General features: G+C 38.2%; 1 protein-coding gene across 3 annotated transcripts in view; it reads left to right on the top strand.

Annotated features, from left to right (window-relative positions):
* The window catches only part of Dpp10 (dipeptidyl peptidase like 10), a 1,656,730-nt gene that overhangs the window by 1,304,119 nt on the left and 329,321 nt on the right, over positions 1-23,290 (top strand).

The raw sequence follows: 23,290 nt of genomic DNA, 5'->3' as shown, positions 1-23,290 counted from the left end.
ACAGTTGTCTCGCTCACACAGATTTGCCAATGTGATCAATATATTCTGATAGCTAAAACTGCTGAGCTCTGCATTTCATAGGTGGCATTTGTTTCTGCCTTTCACCTCAGACTGTTGTTGACTCTGACAATTTCTGAGCATGTAAAAGAAGAGAGCAGCAGATATTTATAACGTAGTACAATTTAGGAAATTATGAAGTATGGGGGAAACCTACCTTTAAGATATCTTTACTTATTTAAACAACATTGTACAATATCTAAATTAAATATTCAGCAGTAAATAATAGTACAAGTTCAGAAAATCCATGAGTATGAGTTTATATGGATGATGGTTCAACAATAGATTAACTACAGATACATTTAGGATAATTACAGATGCATTTAGGAAGGCCAGTATCTCTCTCTATTAATATTTTAAAGACTATTGCCTTTAAAAATATTCCTTCTTTGATTTCAGACAAGAAGATATTAAAATACAGAGTCAAAATTTACTTTCATTTTAATTTCCTAGATTTTGAAGCATGAAGTCTGAAATGTTGCCTCTCTAGGTATGATGACTCAGAAGAGAGAAATCGAAGGACTTGGATCAAACGTTCATGGAGTTGTTATAGCCTAGACTTGTAGATGAATAGACTTAAAGAGCATTTGCCATGCCAAAGAAATTCAGAGAAATTGAATGTGAACATTTCAATGTACATTATTGCATTATTCATCTGCTATCCAGATATTGCTTTTTTATATATGTAAGTCTGGTGTCATTTGACTTTCAAAGTATATCCTGTAGATATCTTAGGTCTGATATACTGGGAATAAATTATGAAATTACACCACACCATTTCCGTGAAATCTTATATCCAAATGTAGATTGTATATTTCTGCCTTGCTACCCAGCCTCCTTCTAGATAATATGAAGTCAATGTAAATTTCATTTTTAAATGGGAATCATCATAATTTTAGAACTAATAAGTGTATTAACTTAACCTGATTAGGATTTTTTTTCCTGATCTATCATTTCACTCATGTTAGACTTTCTTAAACAAATATATAGCTCCCTTTTCAATTTAAACTAGAGTGAATAAATCTATTAAATTTGCAAAAATATTCTGATTATTGAGTGTAGTACATTTCCATGCACTTCTGATAGAGATAACAGAGAATCTTAATTGGGTAAGAACATTGAATATATGCATAAAATTAAAGCTAGTAATTGTAGAACATGTGTATTTCCTTTAACCTATGCTATGGTTGTCATAACAAAAGAAAATATTCTGATTATTATGACAGTGATCTATACATGTATGACTTGAGTACATGAAAGTATTGGAGGACAGTCATACATCTTCTTTTAGAACCCCAAGTTCTTTCTCTTGTGCTTTGCCCTAGTGGATGTTTAGTTTCTTATTCAAATCTCTTCTCAAATAAATCACAGCATGGACTTGAGGAATGTCTCAGTGGTTATTTTCACCTACTCTCCTTTCCCAACTAACAGTTTGTGTTACCATTTCAGGTTGCAACTATAATAAACTTAATAGTTTTTTGTTACATGTAGCATGTATCACATTCAGCATCAGTTTAGCCCATTAGACACAGCTTTCCACACTTTCTCATGTATATTATAATTAAGATCAGACTTAGTAACAAATTTTCTATAACTCTGTCCATTGAGTAAGTGATACTATCTTTTCCTAAAACACATGATTACAAAATTAGCCTTATCCCAAACCTAGTATGTATCTAGAAATTTTACATTATATTTCACAAAGCTCAAGTTGTTTAAATTGATTAGAATTTTTTACTTATATCAAACAACAAAATGGTTTTAATCACAAGCCACAAGTCACTCTTATACCCATTAACTATAAGAAAATTTAGATATGAGAATCAGGATTCTTGTCTTATTCAATTGTCCTTGACTCCCACCAACACAGAAATTTAATATTTTGAAATGAAACTGCCCAAGATTAACATCCTTGTGTATATGAACACCAATGTTAGTTTATAGATATCATCAATTTGAATTTGAATTTAAAGGAGATATATCCATCAAATGTGTTCATTCCAGAGAGAATTATTTCATGTGTTGGCTAAAATAGGCTGGCATGTGTTGGTTTCACAAACCAATCCCAAGGTCTCGGGAGCTGCACATAACCTCAGACTTCAGAGCTTACGCTATGGCCAAGGGCTTCCAGATCCTCCCACAACATCTCCTTTATAAACAACTATCCAACTGTACCAGTAGCTTCTTCCTTGAAGTAGGACTAATACATCATGTATTCTTCTACAGCTTTTCTGTACTCCTCAATTTTCATATAATGCTTTCCATGGCAAAATATCAAAACAGGTTCTTTTTCATCAAATTATTTAAAAATTACTGCCAGCATTTCCCAATAGTCTCTGTAAACTGACCAACTTTCTCTACAAAGAATCAGTATGTACCAGAATGAATACTTTCATATGCTTGTGTTTCTGAATATGTTTATGAGATGCTGGACACTGAACACAGGGCCTTCGTTGGGCATAGTATGATGAAATACTGTAAGAATTATTAACTTCAATTAATATACATGAACACATACATATGTGGGATCCAATTTTACAGACCTGTCTGTCCTCGAACTCATTGTAGGAGACCAGGGAGGCTGTGACCTCACAGAGCTTTACACATTTCTGCCTCCTGAGTCCAGGGATTAAAGGTATGAACCATTAGAGCTGGTCAATTTTAATTATGGTTAATTTGAAGTTTATGATGTTTGCTACTAAGACAAAAGGTATTATATTAGTTTTGAAGCTTTCCAGAAATACAGTGAGAAATTTAGAGGTTTCACACTCTGCTTTCTATGGTTATGTGCATTATTTGGTCATATGAACCTGAAGGTGGAACAGCCATGTACATAGGTATGTGCATGTCCAGGACAAACAACAACCTTGGTTGTCCTTCTTCAGGCACTGTCTGAAGTTACTAAGGCAGGGTCTCTCATTGACCTGAAATTTCTTAATTAGAATAGGATTCCTGTATAGAGAACTCTAGGGATCCTCCTGTCTCTACTCCAGAGAGCTGGGATCACAGCTGCATCACTCCTCATGGTGTTTCCTTCCTCCCTCCCTCCCTCCCTCCCTCCCTCCCTCCCTCCCTTCCTTCCTTCCTTCCTTCCTTCCTTCTTTCCTTCTTTATCTCCCTTCCTTAACACCTTTTTTTCCTTCCTTTCTTTTATGTTTCCTTGTTTCTTTCTCGAATGGTTCTCAAGATCATGAAAGAAGATCTTTTCTTTTATTAAGCAAGTTCCCAAATGAGCAGTAACTTTCATTTTGGTAGGACACTGTAAAGTTACCTATTATGAAGAATTTCCCCTTCAGAAACTCTGTCTTTCACCTGATAATATAAACTGAAGTGCTAACCGACAAAAAAAAAAAAAAAAAAAAAAACAAAAATAAAAAAAAAAAAAACCTCTCTGAAGCCGTGACTCTGCTTTCTTGAAAGTCTTCTTACTAAGCCCCTGAAAACTTCACATTCATATCGACGCTATGAAATTTTCTCTAACTTGTTGAACTAGCTCTAAGGTCCATGGGAGTATTTATTACTTCCTCTGAGATACAGTCATATTGACACATGTTCCGTGAGCCACAGATTCATGCTGGGTTGCAAGGACTTTGGCAGGGAAAGAGGTATGAGATGGATGTATCCGGGAAATCTTGCTACTATTTGTTACTTTTCTGAATCATGCAGGCCTTATCCTTTTGCAGGCACTGAGAAAACTCATGGATATCTTTTCATTGTGATAAGTGTGAGTACTGGTAATGAAACAAAGGTCCTCTGCAGTTTCTGTTAAGACACCTCTTCAGTGTTCAGTGTCTATAGATTTTTTTCAAAGCAGAAAATTATACATATATATATATATATATATATGAACTGGAGTGATATATATATATATCTATATAGACCCATATATGAACTGAAGTGGATATATATATATATATATATATATATATATATATATATATATATGACTATGAGACTGTCTCTCCTGGCGCCTGGTATGGTGTATGTCTGTGTAGATATGTGATTTTTTCCAAGAAGCAGAGACAAGATGTTTTGTTTATGTGTGCTATTGTTTTATTAAGGAAAAGAGTCTGAGGATAATAGGGAGGATGATAAAATAGGAAAGGCTCCTATCCCTCAGTGTAAAGTTGAAGGTAAAGAAACAATGAGGAAGAATTTTAATGGAGGGGTGGACTACACCCCTTCCCTAGGAATGTTTTGCTAGAGAATAAAGGAGAGACAGACATTGTCTTCAGAGACGTAGCTCTGGTACATTGTAATCCCTTTCCACCTCTGATCCTATAACCACGATTAACAAACTCATTGAGTCACCAAAGCTAAAACAATACAAAAATACATGAAAGTAGAAAGAAGCCTAATTAGGCAGAGAAAAAGTTATTAGTACAAGTAGAAGAGACAAGAGCGGGTGATAAGGTAAACATGATCAAAATACATTATGTACTTTCATGAAAAGGTCATCATGAAATATCTTATTGTGTGAAAGTGAAATATGCTGGTAAAACATAAGTGAATAACTAGAATAAAGAAAATGTTTTATAGTAATTATGTCTGACTGCAGGTCTACGAAATTTTCGAGTAGATGGGAGGCTGGACACATTTAAGCCCAGCAGCTCCTGAGGAGAATCCATTGTGAGAAGATTCTTTTCCACCTTACTCCTAAGAACAGCCTTCTGATACACAGGGTCTTGTGAGCAGTTGGTTCAAAGGGTCAACAACCAAACCACAGGCCCTCATGACTAAGGTCAGAGTGAAATATTCCCTTGCTGTGTGTGTGTGTGTGTGTGTGTGTGTGTGTGTGTCTGTGTGTCTGTGTGTCTGTGTATGTGTGTGTGTGTGTGTCTGTGTATGTGTGTGTGTGTGTGTGTGTGTGTGTGTGTGTGTGTTTGTGTCTGTTTGTGTTTTAGGAGGATGGACAGGACTTTGGAACATTCATCAAGCATCATTGTCAAATGATGGTAGGAACATGTAATGAAGAAAAATACCTATCAGGAGTTTCCGAATGCTGTGGCAGTAAGAGAAGGGTAAAAGGTTCGCTACAACCCAAATCCTAAATGCCGGAATTATTATTCAGTACTTAGTGATAAAGATGAGCTAGCACTAAGTTTAGTAGGCTATCTCTAAAAGCAACCAAGGTTGGGGAGTTAGAATGGGTGAACTGAAAAATAATGACCTACCTCAGTATGTTACATAGAATAAGCAAAACCATGTCCCCTATACAATGCAATGTTTAACACTTTATGTTATATATTCAACCTTTAGAGTCCTCCTCTGTCAGCTGGTGAGATAGCAAAGGGGATGAATGGCACGCACGCACACACACACACACACAGACACAGACACACACACACACACACACACACACACACACACACACACACACACATACCTATGCTGGAGAATAGAGTTATTTTCCTTTGCTTAGAATATCTCCTGTATGATATAATATGTAATTGGGATATTAATAGATTAGTAGATTTATGAAAGTGCGGAGGACTGTGGACATTGACAGCTCTTCCAAGGACTTCTTTTTCCTCCTCTGCTGCATTCCCTCTGCCACAATGGGCACCATTATCTACTTCATCATAATGAATCACGGGGCAAGCTGTGGTTGTGAATGGCAGGCACTTACTTATGCAAATGAATCACCACATTGAGCTAGCTTAGCTGATCAAGCTTTTCAGGTCAAGTAGGACTTTCTCCTAGATTAGATAAATCTCTAGAGAGATACAGAGGAAACCATTAGGCTCTGCCTGTCATTTTAACTGAAATTCCACATTGTGCCTTTGTTTTGTTTTGTTTTGCTTCCCCTCAAATAATGGTCAGCTGGACTAAGGAAGGACTCAGGTCTCCATTAGTTTCCTTTCTCATAAAACAATATGAGAGTCGGGCTGAGTATAAATGCAAATTGTTTTGGAAAATATGATATGGCATTGTGAAAGAAATCCATTTAATGTGAGCAAATTCTTTCTGAAGTGTCCCTTCCTGTTAACATTCCTGTGATTTTTGAGTACTCTGAAGATAGTAATTAGTGACAGGTTTCTAGCCTTCTGACGATGGCTTTCTTAGCCTGGGATCATTGAATCAGCTAATGGCTGTGATTCATTTTTGCTCTATAATTCCATTTCTGTTTTACAAACTTGAGTGAGAGACTGTGCCCTTGCTACATTAGCCTGCAGCTTCTACAAATAATCAAAATTTGCGACTTACAATCTTATTTTATAGCTGAACAAATATAACTATACATGTATTTTCTAACAGTGAGACACTTGGCAGAGGACTGCTGTTAACTTCATAGAGAGTGTTCTGTCAGCTTCCTGAAGTTTGCCCTCCATGTAACAAGGTCAATTGAGAAGGAAGTGCAGGCTGCTCTGCAGATGCTTTCATTTGTCTCAACTTTGTTTAGCTTTTCTGGAACCTTACACAGACCAACTCCAATGTCCTGACCTAGGTTTCTATTAGATTCTCTGTCAGATACAATGTTCTACAAAGGTTTCATTGTCTCCAGGTTTTACAGTCATACCTTTGATCTATCTATGAGCATACACCGGCATCTAAAAAGAAAAATAATTTCTTTCATGGGAGTCCATAGTCGCTGCGTATTGCAAATTTCATCCCTTAGGTAGGTTTAGGTGATTCCTCAAAGAATCCATCACCACATGGTACTTTATTATTTTCCTATTTTATAAAACAATATGTCTTTGCATATATACATATATATATGTGTGTGTGTGATGTGTGTGTATTACATATCTGTGTATATATGCATATAAGTATATATGTTTGTATGTACACACACACACACACACACACCATTTATAAGAAGTGTATTTAGCCTTTAAAGGCTCTAAATATCTACATAAGAAGATCTAAATATCTACAGAAGAACTCTCACAAATACAGCCCCCAGTGTAATGTACAGCTGTTTTGGATAATGGATACTAAACTTCATTGCAAATTCTTTGGATCCCAACTTGATGAGTCACAGAAGAAAGTTAAGCCCAGTGAGATATATATGTGTGTGTGTGTGTGTGTGTGTGTGTGTGTGTGTGTGTGTGTGTGTGTGTGTATACACATTGAAAAGGGAGCACTAGGAAGAAAGGTATTTTACTGCTTCAATAAATGAATCTTCTGGGGCTGGGGATTTAGCTCAGTGGTAGAGCGCTTGCCTAGGAAGCGCAAGGCCCTGGGTTCGGTCCCCAGCTCCGAAAAAAAGAACCAAAAAAAAAAAAAATGAATCTTCTATTCAACACAATTCTCCCCTTCTGAAGTATGCCTTAATGAACCAGTAGGTGTTCTCTCTCTCTCTCTCTCTCTCTCTCTCTCTCTCTCTCTCTCTCTCTCTCTCTCTCTGTCTCTCTCATCTCTGATCTCTATCTCTTTTTTCCTTCTCCCCATCTCTCTCCTCTCTTTTCTCTCCCCATCTCTGTCATATCTTCTTTCCCTCTCTCCTCTCTCTCCTCTTCTTCCTCTGCTCCCTACCTCCCCTCCATCCTTCCTCTTTCTACCTCCCCCATCTCTTTCCCCTCTGTGGTACTGGTCTTGATCTGTCATGGATACACGGACAGCCTGAGTCCACAGAAGTGCCTCCTCTGGTCTTACCTCATTCCCAAATGAAGCAGAAATGAGCTCAGGGAGCTAATGCAGGGATGTCTCTGGAGTAGGAACACTGCAGAAGTTTCAGTATTTTTTGCTAATAGTGTCCTAACAGGACCCCAGTGAAAATGAGCCTGTTGCCTACAAAGCTGACAGATGTGCCTGGTGAAATTCTAAGGACTGAAAATCTAACCCATTGTCAAGTTACTTCTTCCAAACCAGCATTGCTATTCAAAAATTATTTTCAGGAAATTAGAACAATTTTAGGAGGAAATTACTTGGAAAATATATACCATTAATTTCTTTTGAGAAAAAACATTTGTTTCACATTCATTTCTGTGAGGGCGTGCACATGGATGGAGCAGCATGTGTCATATGTCAGAACAGTTGTCAGGACTCTGTTCTTCCCTTTCACCACAGATTGAACTCAAGTTGTCAGTCTTGTCATTAGGCGTCTTCACCTACTGAGCCACCTCACTGGTCCTAAAATTAACTGATCAGTTGTAGCATGTTGTGCTTAAAGAGGATAAGAGACTTGACATACTGTATGTGTGAATTTTAAATATGCATTTATGTGTCTGATGCACAAGCTCGGCCATGAATCTATGATGCCCCAGCTCAGTTTCTTTAGTGATGGGGATTTCAAGTATATAATATCATTGTTAATGACATTGAAGTATTTAAGATACATATATTTAGATAATGATGTCATTGTTTCAAGCTCACAGAAACCGCCTCGTTCATTTATTTGGTGACATACTCTGCTGAGTTAGTATTGGCTGTACGGCCATGAGCACATTGTTATTTCCATGATCAAGGGTAATTTATCACAGTCAATATTACTGAGGACATGAGTTCCCCGTACACCTTACCCGGACTCCAGTTTCTTGGTGATAGGATGAGGCTTCTGGGTTTCTGTCACTTATTTTGGAATGTCACTGGTCTATTCCTGTGCATGTCCTGCATAGGAAACATGCTCTGCTGTAAATGTGTGGGTTCAACGCCATGTGATGCTCAGAAGATGATCTCACTGCTCTCCACCTCGTCCTCGGGCTCTCACAGTCTCTGTGCCCTCTCTTGTGAGATGTTCCATGAACCGTGGAGTGATTGTGATGAATGTTCCAGTTAGGGCTGAGCACTCAACAGTAACTACTTCTGGACACTTTGACCATTCATGAGTTTCTGCAGGAATTGTCAGCCACTGCAGGAGAAGCCTTTCAGGCCAATTCTGAGAACAGTACCCACCTATGAGAACAAACAAAGCTATTTTGAAGGCAGCTTGACATGAAGTCATTTTCCAAAATACTAGTAGTTTTCCCATAACCTGCCCAATCGTGATTAGTGTTCTAGTCCTAGGCATGAATTCTCTTCTGTATGGAAGAAATCAATATTATCAGAAAGTGATGGAGATCCTCTTGATGAACAAGAATTGTTTTTAGATAGGATGAAATCCTCATGAAAATCCCCCCCTCCTATGACCTATGGTGATTTCTTTATGGAGAAAGAGTATGTGACAAGAAATTAACTTTTAGAATAATCTGGAAAAGAACAGGCTTACATGTAGATATGTGTACACTTAGACATTTGTGTATTTGGAATTTTTCACCCTGCAAGCTTCTCTAAACCAAACACAGAAAATGTCTGCTGAGTCTGTAAACTGCTTTTCTCTGATTTCCTAAACTGACCCATACCTTTAAGTTCCTCATTAGATGCATCTCATGTGTCCTCCCTTCCCCTAAAAGTGAACAATTCTTAGTCAAAAGCATAATTGCTGTAGGCCTTTGCAGTTCCTTGCACGTTTCCTCTGAATCCTGTATGATAGAAAGCTGCTGCTATTTTATATACCTGTATCTATGCTCTAATTGACTTAATACTTTTAAATGTGTTTATGAGAGTGTTCATGCATGTATTTACACATTTCTTTATGCCTCTGTGCTTATACCAATATATCTCTATTGACAGTGAGAATGGTCAAAGGGCTTCTGTCAAGAGCCAGCCTCCCTTGTGGCCTGATTGAGGCAGGCTCTCTTGTTATAACACCATGACTTTAGTTCAGCTGGTGTCACAGGCCTGTTCTCCTGCAGTTCTATCTGTTCACCACTGGAGGGCTGGGTATATAGATGTGTCTGCCACCACATGGAGTTTTCTCTATGTCTTTTGGGAATCAAATGCAGGCACCCAGGCTTGCAATTCATGAGTTTTTTTACTCACTATGCCATGTTCCTGTTTCAAAACTTGACATTTTAAGACCAATTTATTTGCAAATGTTTCTTCAGTTGGACTGTATAATATTTTCTTATGATGAGGTTCAGGCTATAGAATTTTGGCAGCAATGATATGTAGGTCCCTCACAGTATAAAACTTCAGGAGTTGTGCAGGGGTGTGTGTGTGTGTGTGTGTGTGTGTGTGTGTGTGTGTGTGTGTGTGTGTGTGTGTGTGTGTCTATATCTATATCCTGATCTAGAGAGGGTCTCACTGTGCATCCTTGGTTGGTCTCAAACACACAGGGCAAGATGCCTGCCTGTGTTTCCCAAATGCCAGGACTGAGAGAAGGCACCATGATGTTTGGCTCCATATTTTTCTCTCCTTTGGGAAACCACTTTGATCATTTGACTAAATTGTTGTACATGATGCACTACAACATAGAACACATGGCTGCTCTTTTCATTTGCTTTAACAGTCAACATAAACTGAGTTTGACCTCTTTCTCCCCGAATCTTGTGAGGAATCACCTGTTTCAATCTGGTTTTACATGGTATTCTAAATTCTAAATGACAGACTTCTAAAAAAAATGAAACAGGTGTCAGGAGTCTATCAACATATGATAGAAATAGATAGATTATGTGGTATGTCTCACAATAGAGATTTATTCCAGTACCAAGGATGAATCACATTATCTGCAAGAAGATGTATACAATTGGAGACTATCAGATTAAGCAAAAGAAGCCAGACAAATGTACTCATCTTTTTGAAAATTACTGCAATAAAATAGCTGACAGGTACACCTTTAGGAAGGGTGGGCTTATTTTGCCTCACGGTTTGAAGGTGCAATCTGTCAAGTCAAGAAAGGAAGCAGAAAGAGGTGAATGCTGATTCTCAGCTCACTTTCTGCTCTCTATTCAGTGTTGGATCCAAACCCTACAGAATGGTGTCAGTCACATATAGAGTGTTTCCCTCCCAGTTAACTTATTCAAGAAACCTATCACAGACATGACCAGACATTTGTGTGCCTGGTCACTCTACATTCTGTTAAGGTTACAGATAATAAAAGCCAGCACTATTTGTGTGTCTGTGTGCTTTTGTATCAGATGTCTACTTATCATCTACCCATCTCTCTGCATTGATTTGCAAATAAATGCAGATCCCACAATATGTTTCCGAGAGAGTTGCTTCTATACTGTTTATCTTGTCATTTTCTGGGTTTCTGTGAACCAAACCTCTGTGTTCTTCATTCCTTCTTCCAAGCATAACCGACTGTCAGGAGTTCTGTTTTATTTACTCTGTCTCTGTCTGTCTCTGTCTCTGTCTCTCTGTCTCTGTCTCTCTCTGTATGTGTGTGTGTGTGTGTGTGTGTGTGTGTGTGTGTGCGCGCGCGCGCTTGGGTGTTCACTGAAATTGTTTCTTTCCTGTCCTCAGTTGACTTGAGCATATCCTATCTTTGACTCATTCTGTTGAATCTTTCTCTGATTTGTACTTTGTCATTAGACTCTATATTTAAATGTGGCTGCTTTCTTCTATAAAACAATTGTACCTTAAAGGTGTATACTAAGGATATGTCGATCTTCCAGCCATAGGGATTAAAGGTGCGCAGTGTGTTTGCATTCCACATTACTTTTGTGATAATATGTCTGACAGAAGCAACATAAGGAAGAAAGTGTTTGTCTGTTTCATTGTTCTAGGACACGCACATCATAGCAGGGGAGACATATATGTTAGTACCCTGGCTTATTTACTCTTGTAATAAGAAAGTATATAATATATTTTCCTATTTGCAGGTGCTCACCTTTGAGAGATTTTAAAAATTTGAGAGATTTTAGAGCTTGGGTTGAGACTGTAGTTTCAGAGAGATTTTGGATATTTTAGGGAAATTCTATATCTTAGAGAGTTTTGAACATAGAATAAGACTGTATATTATAAAGAGAATGAACTTCTAAAGTGTTTGAATTTTTCAATGCTGTAGAATTTTAAGGGTTAGAATATTTTATCTTGTGATAGTTACAATATAAGACCTTGAGCATAAACAAGAAAGAAAACATTATGGTTTAACAATAGTTTTTGTGTGTCAAGTTAGAAGGGTCTGTGATGCTGCTAAATGTTATAGCAACTTGACACAATACTGAGTCATTTGGGAAGAATGAAACTCAATTGAGAAAATGTCACTGTCAAACTGTCCTGTCGGCAATGCTATAGTGCATTTTATTAATTAATAACTGATGTGAGAGGATGCAGATGATTGTTGGTAGTATCACTATAGAGCAAGAGTCCTGGGTAGAAAAGAGTACAGGATAAGCAAAGCTTGGGGAGCAATTCAGTAAGCAGCATTCCTCCATCCTTCTACTTGAGTCTGTGCCTGAAGGTTACTGTTTTATTCAAGTTCCTGCTCTGTGTTCATTAGAAGATAAACTAGGGTGTATATAAGCTGAAGTATACCCCTTTCTTCCCAGGTTGCTTTTGGTCATAGAGCTTTATCTGAGCTATGGAAACTATGTAACTACAATACTTAAAATATCATGATAGCAAGTATGAGAGAAATGACCATGTTGCCTCTGTAGTCAATCAGCAAAGAGAAATGAAAATTGAAAATAATTCCATGAATTCCCCTTGTTGAGAATAAGGGAAGAAAATCTCAAGCTTGCATTTACTTAAACTTGCCCAAGTTTGTAAAGGCGTTCCTGTGAAAATGTGATGTTTCCCCCTGGGAGACTTTGTCTACATATTTAATCATGCATGACACACATGATGGGTACTTCTCATATTAACTATTTTGGTGCCATAAATAAAATCTCCACCCAGAATCCTCCTCTGTGCACAGCTGTTGTCAAAAACTTCAGATAGAATGTAACAAAAGAATTCCCTCTTAAAGAAACCAATGCGTCTCTGTGTATGTAAGCTATTAGCTAATGTGGAAGTTACAGTCTCTCAGTTTTACTAGTATGATCAGGGCCCAGGCAGGTTGGACTAACCATCTTCAACACGCCTAGCAAAGGCATAAACAATAGTGAAAAACATAAAAAATGGAGTTTATTCAGTGTTGCCATTTTGAACAAATAGATAAAAAAAAAAGTGCCCAGTCACATCTTTACAACAATCTTTAGAGATCTGACAAGGGTTTAGGAGGGCAAGGGCTATACATAGTTAAGGACTCCAGTCAGGGTGTGATATAGCCAGGCACCATGATCATTGTTTTTAGTATTTCCAGCAAGGTTGTCTCAGAAGTTTCAAGTCCCTTTCCAGGAAATGAATTTCCTGCAGGGACTCAAACTTTTCCTTCTCTCATCATGAGATTTCTAGGGAAGCATTGACTTCTTAGGAGTCCTCGTCTTATTAGTCTGATAGTCAAAGTGAGGGGCGCAGGAGTCTCTTTAGGATCCCCTCCTTCCTGCCAAGATGGCTCTGAATTGTGACTGTTGGTTAACAGTATATAAACACAAAATTAGGAAATAGGGTGTGGGAATCAAGTTCTGTTAAAAGCATAAATATAGAAATGATTTTTATTTAAGTATGAAACTAGCAATTGATAGAATGATTCTGTGTGAGAGAAGCTCTAAAAGATAATATCAAACATGTAAGATTAAAAACTACCACTAGGCATGCTGCAAATGGTTGGATACCTGCCTGGTGTGTGTGTGTGTGTGTGTGTGTGTGTGTGTGTGTGTGTGTGTGTGTTAAGGATGGGGATATGTATGTGTGGGGAGCATGTATACATGCGTACGGAACATAAAGGGCAACCCCAGATATCTTCGTGAGCTAGACTCCACATTATTGTCAGAGGCAGTGTAAGTGTGGACTTCTTTACATCCTTCTTTGTTCACAAATAATGACAGGAAAACCTTTAATTTATTAATAAGCTTCTTGCACTATAACTGGGCAGAGAATATACTATTGTAATCTGAACTATGATGGTCTTAGACTCCTCAGCCTACTTCCCTGCCATATGCATCATTACATGTTATCCTGGCTTCCTGCTTCACCCTTGTCTCCATGGTGACTCCTTCCCCAGTTCCTTTCTCTCTGTCCTGGATGTTCCCTCTTACTATCCTGCTATTGCTCATAAACTTTTTCCAGTCAGAAGGTGATAGAGAACACTGTTTTCAGAATAGGAAAGCAGGAGATGTTTAACAATATAAAATCTGCCCTGTTACGGGATTGCTGCTAGTTCAGAAATCAGTATTTGAATAATAAAAGAATAATCTTTACATAGTGCACAAAAAACATTCCTCCAACCAGGCAGCTTCTCACTGGCCTGGGGCTTTCCAGTTCTGCTAGACTACCTGGCCGGCAAGCTACAGGAATCTCGTTTCTGCATTTCTAGAACTGGGATTGCTTTCAGCAGTTTTACATGATTTCTGGGAATCAAAAACCAGGACTCATGGTTGCAGAGTAAATGCTTGACTGACCAAGCCGAACCCCCAGCCCAGGGATCATTCTTTGCAGAAATCAGATCAATGTTAATGCATTAGCTCCCAGGACACTGCCGAGGAGGGAGACGATGTATGTGAGCAGCACTGTGGTTTTGTGTGTCAAGCTTCAGAGACCATTGCTTGCCCTGGGCACCTTCACACCTACTTAATGTTTGATGAAGCCAGAAGCAATTCCTGTGTTGTAACTGCTCTGCCTAATGCTGTTTCCTAGACTTGCTCTGGAAGCCCAATAATGAGATCCACGGAGATCCTGGGCTTCAGTGAAGGCAGCAAAGAAGCAGTCTCAGTATCCAGTCATGCTGTCTGTGATTCCTGCCACCACGGTTAATCTCATATACAGTGTGTAGAAACACAGAAGGGAGAGAGCATTGTTCTCCACAGGGGGCACTGACACTGTGTCCCTCGGCTCCGGTTTTCCCAAGAATGCTGCCTAAGAGTGGTAGCATGTTTTTATTTTAAAAGAACTTGCAGTGTATTGTTTCCTTTTTTGTTGTTACTAAAAGTATGCACTCACGGGAATAACATTAAACATGGATAACTTTTAAAATATTTTTAATTAATTCTTTGACAATTTCACACATGTGAACAATGTATTTTGACCATATCCACTCTTCTCCCTCCATTTTCAGTACCCTCTGAGTCCCCCTACAAATCTTTCTCCCAGCCTCCTACCCTTTCTTTTTACTGTAATCCATTGAGTCTAATTAGTACTGTATATATAGTACTACACATGAGTGTGGGGCCATCCACTAAGGTGTGGGCAGTGTCCCTCAAGAAAATTAGATTTCTCTCCATAAGCAGGCATAACTGTAGATGACACGCCAACCTCAAGAGGAATCTGTGGACAACTTATCCCAATGTGGAGAACACTGTTATTGCTTTTTAATGAAACAAAATAAAACAAAGCAAAAAATCCTGATAATTTTTAAACTCTCATAGAAGAATGTTTAGAAGAATTTTTGATATATTTTCCTTCAAAACCGAATGTCAAGTATTGGGCGTATATGTGTATGTTTGATATTCTCTCTCTCTCTCTCTCTCTCTCTCTCTCTCTCTCTCTCTCTCTCTCTTTCTGTGTGTGTGTGTTTGTATGAGTTCACATGCACTTTTTATTCACAAAGGAAATGTAAATTAAACCATTTCGACCTTTGAAAACTAACTTTCTAAAGATCATTTTTCCATTAGACAATCACATCCCTCAAGTTCAATACAGAATATTTTCCTAGCTACTGTCTGAACAAAGCAACCTTGTCTAGTTGCAGTATTATATATTGTGCCCTTTAAAAGCTTGTTATATTTACAGATCAGAGCATGGAACATCACACCTGGGTTGCTATAGAGATGTCTAAATTTTATCAAAACAAACAAATCCCACGTATAACAATAAATGCATTTGTAATACGTCTGCTAAAAACTTAATATAACTTAAACACCCACATTGGTTTTCCATAAATACCATAAGAAAAAGGACAGGTGCAAGACATTGTGTGCTTTTTAATTAGGTACATTTCCAAGTCTTAGAACTTTTATTCTGAGGCATCCTCTTCAGTGACTCATTTCCTTGAATTAAGACTGTAGAGAGAGGAGCTATTTTTTTTAAAGTTTTCAAACTTGACATGTCAAATTATAGAGTAATGCCTATGCCCATTTTTAAGAGCTTAACATGAGGTTTAGGTTTGAATAGAAGACAAGACATATGTATAGGTAAGCAATTCTTACCAAGGTATGATCCCACCCATCTTTGACTCATCATTGGCTGGACTCCATTCTCCTCTGCAAGGTGGTTTTGGATGTTGGCAGAACTGTGTTCCTCAGGGTGGAACTAAGCTTCAGCCTTTCCTTCCCCACCTTGAGAATTCTAGTGACATTCCAGCATAATTGTGGTCCATTTAGCCTTTCTCTTTCTAGCTTAAGATTTGTAACAAAATTTTAGGTCCCCTGTTCCATTGTTTCAAGAGTCTGAGTGTTAAGAGAAGGGCAGACATGTCTCTATAGTATCTTTGTCTTTGTATCAACAGTTACAAGTTTACTTACTTCTATTCTAACCCCTGATAAGCTGTTTTTGTGATTGATTTGCACTTTTTTTCATGAATAGTAAGTACTCTCTTAGCATAGTGATGTACCTCTTAGAACACACTGAGACAAGAGTTTGGGAATATGGCTCAGCAGTTAAAGCTTGCTGAACAAAGGAGAACCAGAGATCAGATCATCAGAACTCATATGTAAATGCCTCACAGAAGTTCCAAACTTTTCTAACTCCAGACTCCTCCAGAAAAGACAAGAGGTCTTCAGAGCAAGCTAGCTAATAATGTAACCACAGGTACGAGTTCTAGATTCAAGTGAAAGACACTGCCTCAAGAATAGTAAGTAGAGTTTGTTTATGCTGTGGATTATATTGATGAAAATACCCTACAAAGGAGAGGGAGAAGCTGTCAAGACCATATCCAGAGGTTAGGCATGGCTCCCAGTTGAGACATGGGACCACTCACCCATCTCCAAAATTTTAACCCAGAATTGCTCCTGTCTAAAGAAAATACAGGGGCAAAGAGTGGAGCAGAGACTGAAGGAAAGGCCATCCAGAGACTGCCTACCTGGGGGTTCATCCCACTTGCAGACACCAAATCTAGACACTATTGCTGATGCCAAGAAATGCTTGTTGACAGGAGCCTGGTATAGCTGCCTTTTGAGAGACTCTGCCAAATCCTGACCAATACAGATGGGGATGCTCAAAGTCAACAACAGCACTCATCACAGGGACCCCAAAGGAGAGATAGGGGAGGGACTGAAGAAGCTGAAGGGCATCAATGGGAGGTGAGGCCCTTGGTCCTGTGAAGGCTTGATTTTCCCAGTGTTGAGGAATGCTAGAGTGGTGAGGCAGGAGTGAATGGGTGGGTGGGTAGGTGGGTAGGGGACCACCCTCATAGAAACAGGGTAAAGGAGCTTGGGTAGAGCATTTGCAGAGGGGAAACCAGAAAAGTGGATAACATTTGAAATGTAAATAAAGAAACTATGCAATTTAAAAAAATAAAAACTTAAAAACTACAGTAACTAGAGTCTAACCCCGGAAGATTCTCAACATCAATATCCGGCTACCACAGGCATCCATTCACATTGGAATGTGCATGTACACATGCATGCAGACTACACACACATATATACACATATAAATCACATACACATACAAATAAAAGAAAAATAGAAATAAATTGATTAAAATCTTTGCACATAATTTTCACTCACCTATTCTATTTTCTATTATCTCCCATGTTTTTATTTGGTACATATATATGTATATGTATATATATCATCTAAATATGATGTGTTTTTTTATGTAAACCCCTTTTCAGATTTATTGCTCTCCCATGCCCTAACACAGTGTTTTGTTTCTGTGGCTTCAGCTTTAGATACTTCACAGACTGAGACATCTTCGCCATTATTTTCTTCCAGACTATCTTCCACTGAATTCCCAACACATAACTGAAAGTTCTTTTATTCTCATGAATAGTGTTTTAATTTAGTTTTTAAATTGTTCATATACTATATGTTGAAGTCAAATTCTTCCCTTTCACCCAACTCTTCCCAGATCCTGTTTTTCTACCCACTCCACTTCATCATCTTTCTCTCTTAAAAAGAAAACCAAAATTAATAACAAACTAGATAGAAAACAAGTTCATGATACACACACAACACAGCACAACACAATCACAAACAAGCATACACATACACAACAGAGCAAAGTAAAACAAAAAGAGAAAAATCAAAGCATCACATTCCTTTTGTATTGGCCAACTATTTCTGAGCATGCCTCTTGTCCTCAGATATGGTTAATATACCCAGAGACACTCCACTGAAGAAAATTGATTTCTTTTCTCTCTCAGCAGGTATTAATTGTAAAAAGTATCATGATTGTGGGTAGGAGTTTGTTCTCACTTTCATGTAGCACTGCTGAATTTTCTTTGGTTTGGACTTATATAGTACTAATAGGTACTATAGTGTCTGTAAGTTCGTTCTTTTGGTTGCATCCTTCCTGTTGTGTCTAGAAAACACTATTCCCTTGCAATCCTGTACCTTCTCTGCCTCTTATGATCTTTCTGCCTCCTCTTCTGAACAGATCACTGAGTTTTGAAGGGAGCAAGATGGTACAGACATCCCATTTAGCAGGAGTTCTCCAAAGTCTCTCACTCTCCGTGCGTTGTCCAGCCATGGGTCTCTTGGTTAATTATCAACTACTATAAACAGTTTCTTTGATGATGCATGAGGGAAGTACTGACCTATGGTTATTATGATTACATGTCATTAGGAGTCACTTTATTACTATTTTTCCTCAGCATAATAATGATAGGTTCTCTCATAGGGACAGGGGGTCTATCTAATCTGGGGACCTTGGACTCATTAAAGGTTTAAGATATGGGTTACATCTGATATAGCAGGCCTCAAATACAATCACAAAGTCTTTGGGTACTCCGATATAATTTATGCAACCATATTCCCAGGGGTATATTTTACAGGAAGATCACCATTGTACTTCACCTGGTTTGTAGACTGATGACCACTTTTCTAGTAGTGTCTATAATATTTTCCAACACCATGAAGCAAGAAGGTTGAAGCTTCTAATTGAGCACCATCCTGTTTCTGGATGTTTGGTGATAGAGTCTGCTGTGTCTCCATGAAAACTTTCCTAAACAAGCTTATTTAACTTTATTCTGGCTTGTACATCTGTGTTTCTGTAACTTAGAACATATGGTTATCTGCTGAGCAAGTGGCTCAATTGTCTAATTAGGTAAGAAAATGGGGACTAGCTTAGATTTTGCACAAAAACGGAAAATGCTTGGGATATGTCATTAACTAGGAACTATGCGTCTAGTGAATGCCCATTAGGGAGGGCAGCCATTTAGGTTCGAATGTCTTCCAGAAGTCTCTGTCCGTATCAACTGTGTCACATTTTTCTCCATAGTAAAGTTGACCTTGGAAGTTTGTGTATCTGATATGCCAAACAGCACTTGTGACTGTCACAGCGCCCATGAGGTTGGAAAAGAACATGCTCAGAAAAGTTTCCAATGGTGCCTATGTATAGTACAGTGAGTTGAACTTTTGTGTAGTTTTCCTGAGAGGTGATGCTACAAAAAAATCTTAAACCACTATTTATTGATTTTCTTTCTGTATATATTCATTAGTTTATGTAATTTTTTTCTTTTTCAAAAAAATCTCTTATGTAACTTCTTACCTGTGGTCATGTAAACAATGCTTATGAAGCTCCTTGCAATGAACATATATACATACATACATACAGACAGACAGACAGACAGAAATACACACATATATTATAAAAATAAAAGATATTGATTAAAAAGAGGAAGAAGCATAGCAAAAGTAGAAAGAAAATGAGATACATGAATAAGGATGAATATGATTAGAACGTATTTCTATTTATTTATTTATTTATTTTTATTTTATTTTAATTATTTGTTTTATTTTCAGATTGTATTTCATATATTTGGAGACAGAATCTCATGTACTTGCTTTTTAGCGGAGGATGACATTGTGCTTCTGAACCTTCTGTCACCACTTCTGATCGTACATCACAAACATGTATGAAAATGTCTTAATACAACCTCCTATTCCAGGTGGCAATGAGGTTAATGATAACTTACACTAACGGATAAGAAAGACTTGCTTATACTTTCTATGTATAATTTTGATTTATTAGATGGAATTCAACTTTAAATTTTGTTATAGAAAAGTGAAGGCTCCCTGCTGCTTTAGAGTTTGAGCTGGAAAAGAGTTGCACATGCGTAGATCTGCCTTCTCTAGAGGCACTTCCTTTCACCAATTATTAATATCAAGTGGAAGAACCCAGGCTCCTTTGCATAATAAACTTTATTCCTGATGGATCAAACATGTTATTTATGTATGTATGTATTTATTTATTTATTACTTTTATTTATTTATTTTATTTTATTTTCTTACTTACTAACTTATTTACTTATTTTGCACACATGGTCTCCCTCTGAGCACACCACTTCTCCAGAAAATCTCAATTTGTGCTGGGAGATGCCTGAAACCGTCTCAGAACTCAACAGCACAATACCTACCTGCTGCTTGTCCAAGACAGATGACAGTTGTAGGTAGGGTGATCCTAAAAATGACCACATCATAAACTCCAGAACAAGTGAACCTAATCTATGGTAAAGTGAATTAAAACTGAATACCATTTGGGATGTAATGAATGAAAAGGAATGTGCGGCTTTTCACAAGGGATTGTGAACAAATCCCTTGTTGACCCCACATTGAATACCAGTGACAGGCTGAAGAAAATTACACGCAAAACTAGCTTGGCAAACCAGTAAGTTTATCAGGGCTCTCTTGCATGTGCATGGGTTCCTTAAAGGGAGCTGCATTATTTGAAAGCCCATCACAGCCTGGGTGATAACTCACAAGATCTGTATCCCTTGCACAACTTACAGGCAGATCCAATGAACAGAGGTCCTTCTTCCTGGATCGTTTTTGCTTGTGAAACGTTGGGGATAGGGAATTGGGTACTTGGAGAGCTGGGAATTTTGTACTTTCTAATCTTCCTGAGCCCAGTGGGGCTGTTCTCCAACCTCTATGAGAGCATGTCTCAATTTAAAACACAAAATAGCTGCAGAATGTGGAAAGAGAAAATGTCAAAGATGTGGGATTAATATACAGAAAGCTCATCATGAACCAGTCAGTACAAGTGTCCTCCAAGATACATTGGGTGGTGTCTTCAGCTTGTACTGCTCCAGGCAGCAAAGGAGATATTCTAAATGGCTGCTTATATCTTTCTGTCTCTTTGGCTATCACGTAACTGAGACCATCGATATCCCCACAATTTGATTTCCTCCCCAAATCTCAGACTGAGAGATGGAAAAAATATGTCCATGAAGTTAACCAGGAAGGGAGCTTGTCTCCTGAAGGAAGAGACTGCAGGATAGACTGAAGCAGAGCTAATGATTGACAAGACTAAACCTTAACCAGATCTTATTATGCTGCCTTCTAGTTCAACTTAAACCTCCCCCAAGCTACCAAGAAGGATGGGGCAGTTAGTCACTGGAATTCTTTGCTCTCCTTCTCAGGGTGGCCATATTGAATAAATTTCCCTTTACTACTTTTCTCTTTTACTCTCTCCTCAATTGTAAATTTGGGGAAGGGTGGTTTTGGCCCTGCAGCTTCCAGAGCCCAGGCTCTCACAACTCTACCAGAAGCTAATAGTTAGCAAAAACAGAATGCCACAATACTGAAATAACAAAGAACTACGTGCTGCTGTCCATGATAAAGAATGGCCATACAGGGAAATCGGGCTTCTCTCTTAGAGTTCTTATTGATAAAAGAATTTAAGAATATTTTTCAAAGGAAACTCAAAGAAAAATTTTCTTATCCATTAAAGGAAAAACTCTAAGGCAATAAGTTTTATATCTTGGCAACTACCCAGAGGAGGAACATGGGTAAGGAAAGAGAACAAGCCATGTCTTTTGAATGAAACAGATGTCATTCATGTGACAGACAGGCAGTTACAAAGTTAGGAGAGGAGTTTAGAGGAAGAATCAATTCCGCACATATCAGTGAAAACATGCTTAGAATAGCAAGCAATAGAAGGGACAAGAAAAGTTAATATTTTCTGGGTAATTCCAAAAGGAGGTTATATTTACAAAAAATGTAAGGGTGTGGCTGTGGAAACAACTGAACAGAGAAGGTAGGACTCAGGGAAGAAAAATACATTATGCAGTTAAGAAGATCATTATTTTCTGACACATCATTAACATGACTTTGGGAAGCTCTGCATTTCTGAGGTGTGCCCCTTAGCCAGGTGATTGTCCTCTCCAATTGAACTGTTAGGTCTCCACGCAGGCCAGGGGTTCTATTCTCTTTACTAGAAGGTAAGATTTCCCTTTGTGAGATTTTAATGGTACTGTAACATTAGGAGAGGTGATCTTCCTTGGCATCACCCAGGAATCTTTCCAGTGACAGTTCAGTGAAATGCTTGTTGATTTCTGACCTTTTAGAAAGTAGATTTGAATCATTTAAAGTTAGCAAGTTCTAAGACAGAAATTTTAGTCACGTCTTCATCCTTATACTAACTGTGTTATGATCTTTCCTTGTCCTGTGTGGCCTTCTTGAGTCTCCGTAGGAATGGAGACTATCACAGTATAGATGAACAATATGGTGGTCTTCCAGAATCCTGATTTTATGCTTCATTTGGACAAAATGCTGATAGAGTATCTACTGCAATTTCACTGTGAAAAATACAGGTGATGCTTGGAAATTTCCACACTGATAGAAACATGAGGCACTGTTTCACAACAGTAACTTGTTCCCATGGGTCTTTGATTAACACAGAGTTTGGACAACCTTATAGCACAATCTTAATGGCTAGGTAGATTGAAAGGTTCAAATTCCTAGTGTTTGGGAATCTAGTAGATGCTATACAGAGGTTATCCATCTCCTATATGGCACTTTCTCAGAAGCTTACTGCTAACATACTTCTTGTGTACTCCAAGATTCTGGATTTAGTCATGTCAACAAATTATGTGATGTTTTCAGGAAAATATTATGAAGGAGATTAGATTGAAACTGGGCATTGCTATGCTTTTTTCCCCACCAGCTTGGTATCACTAAAGGTATGAGGAGACTTCATGATGCATAAAGACAGCCTTTGGGGTGCCTCAGCATAAGAAGTTATAGGACTCGGGAAGAGTTTAGATCCACTTACCAGAAACTCATGCAGCCTACTGAAGATGCCTGTTTCATTGCAGGACCTGAGCTAAAAGGCAATGTACTGAGAGACATTGTACTGAGAGGACAGGTTACTGAGAGGCAGGGTACAAAAGGGCAGCTGAAAGATTGTACTGAAAAGAAGTGACCTGGCAGGCAGTGTATAAACTTTCCTTGTTCCCATGGTTCCAGATAGTCAAATTCCTATGGAGACTCAAGAAAGCCACATAGGACAAGGTAAGATCATAACACAATTAGTATAAGGA

This window comes from Rattus norvegicus, chromosome 13 (assembly GCF_021556685.1).
Source record: "Rattus norvegicus strain SHRSP/BbbUtx chromosome 13, alternate assembly SHRSP_T2T, whole genome shotgun sequence".
Classification (NCBI taxonomy): domain Eukaryota; kingdom Metazoa; phylum Chordata; class Mammalia; order Rodentia; family Muridae; genus Rattus; species Rattus norvegicus.
Note: the sequence above shows the minus strand (reverse complement) of the source record. Positions and strands in the feature narration are given on the sequence as shown.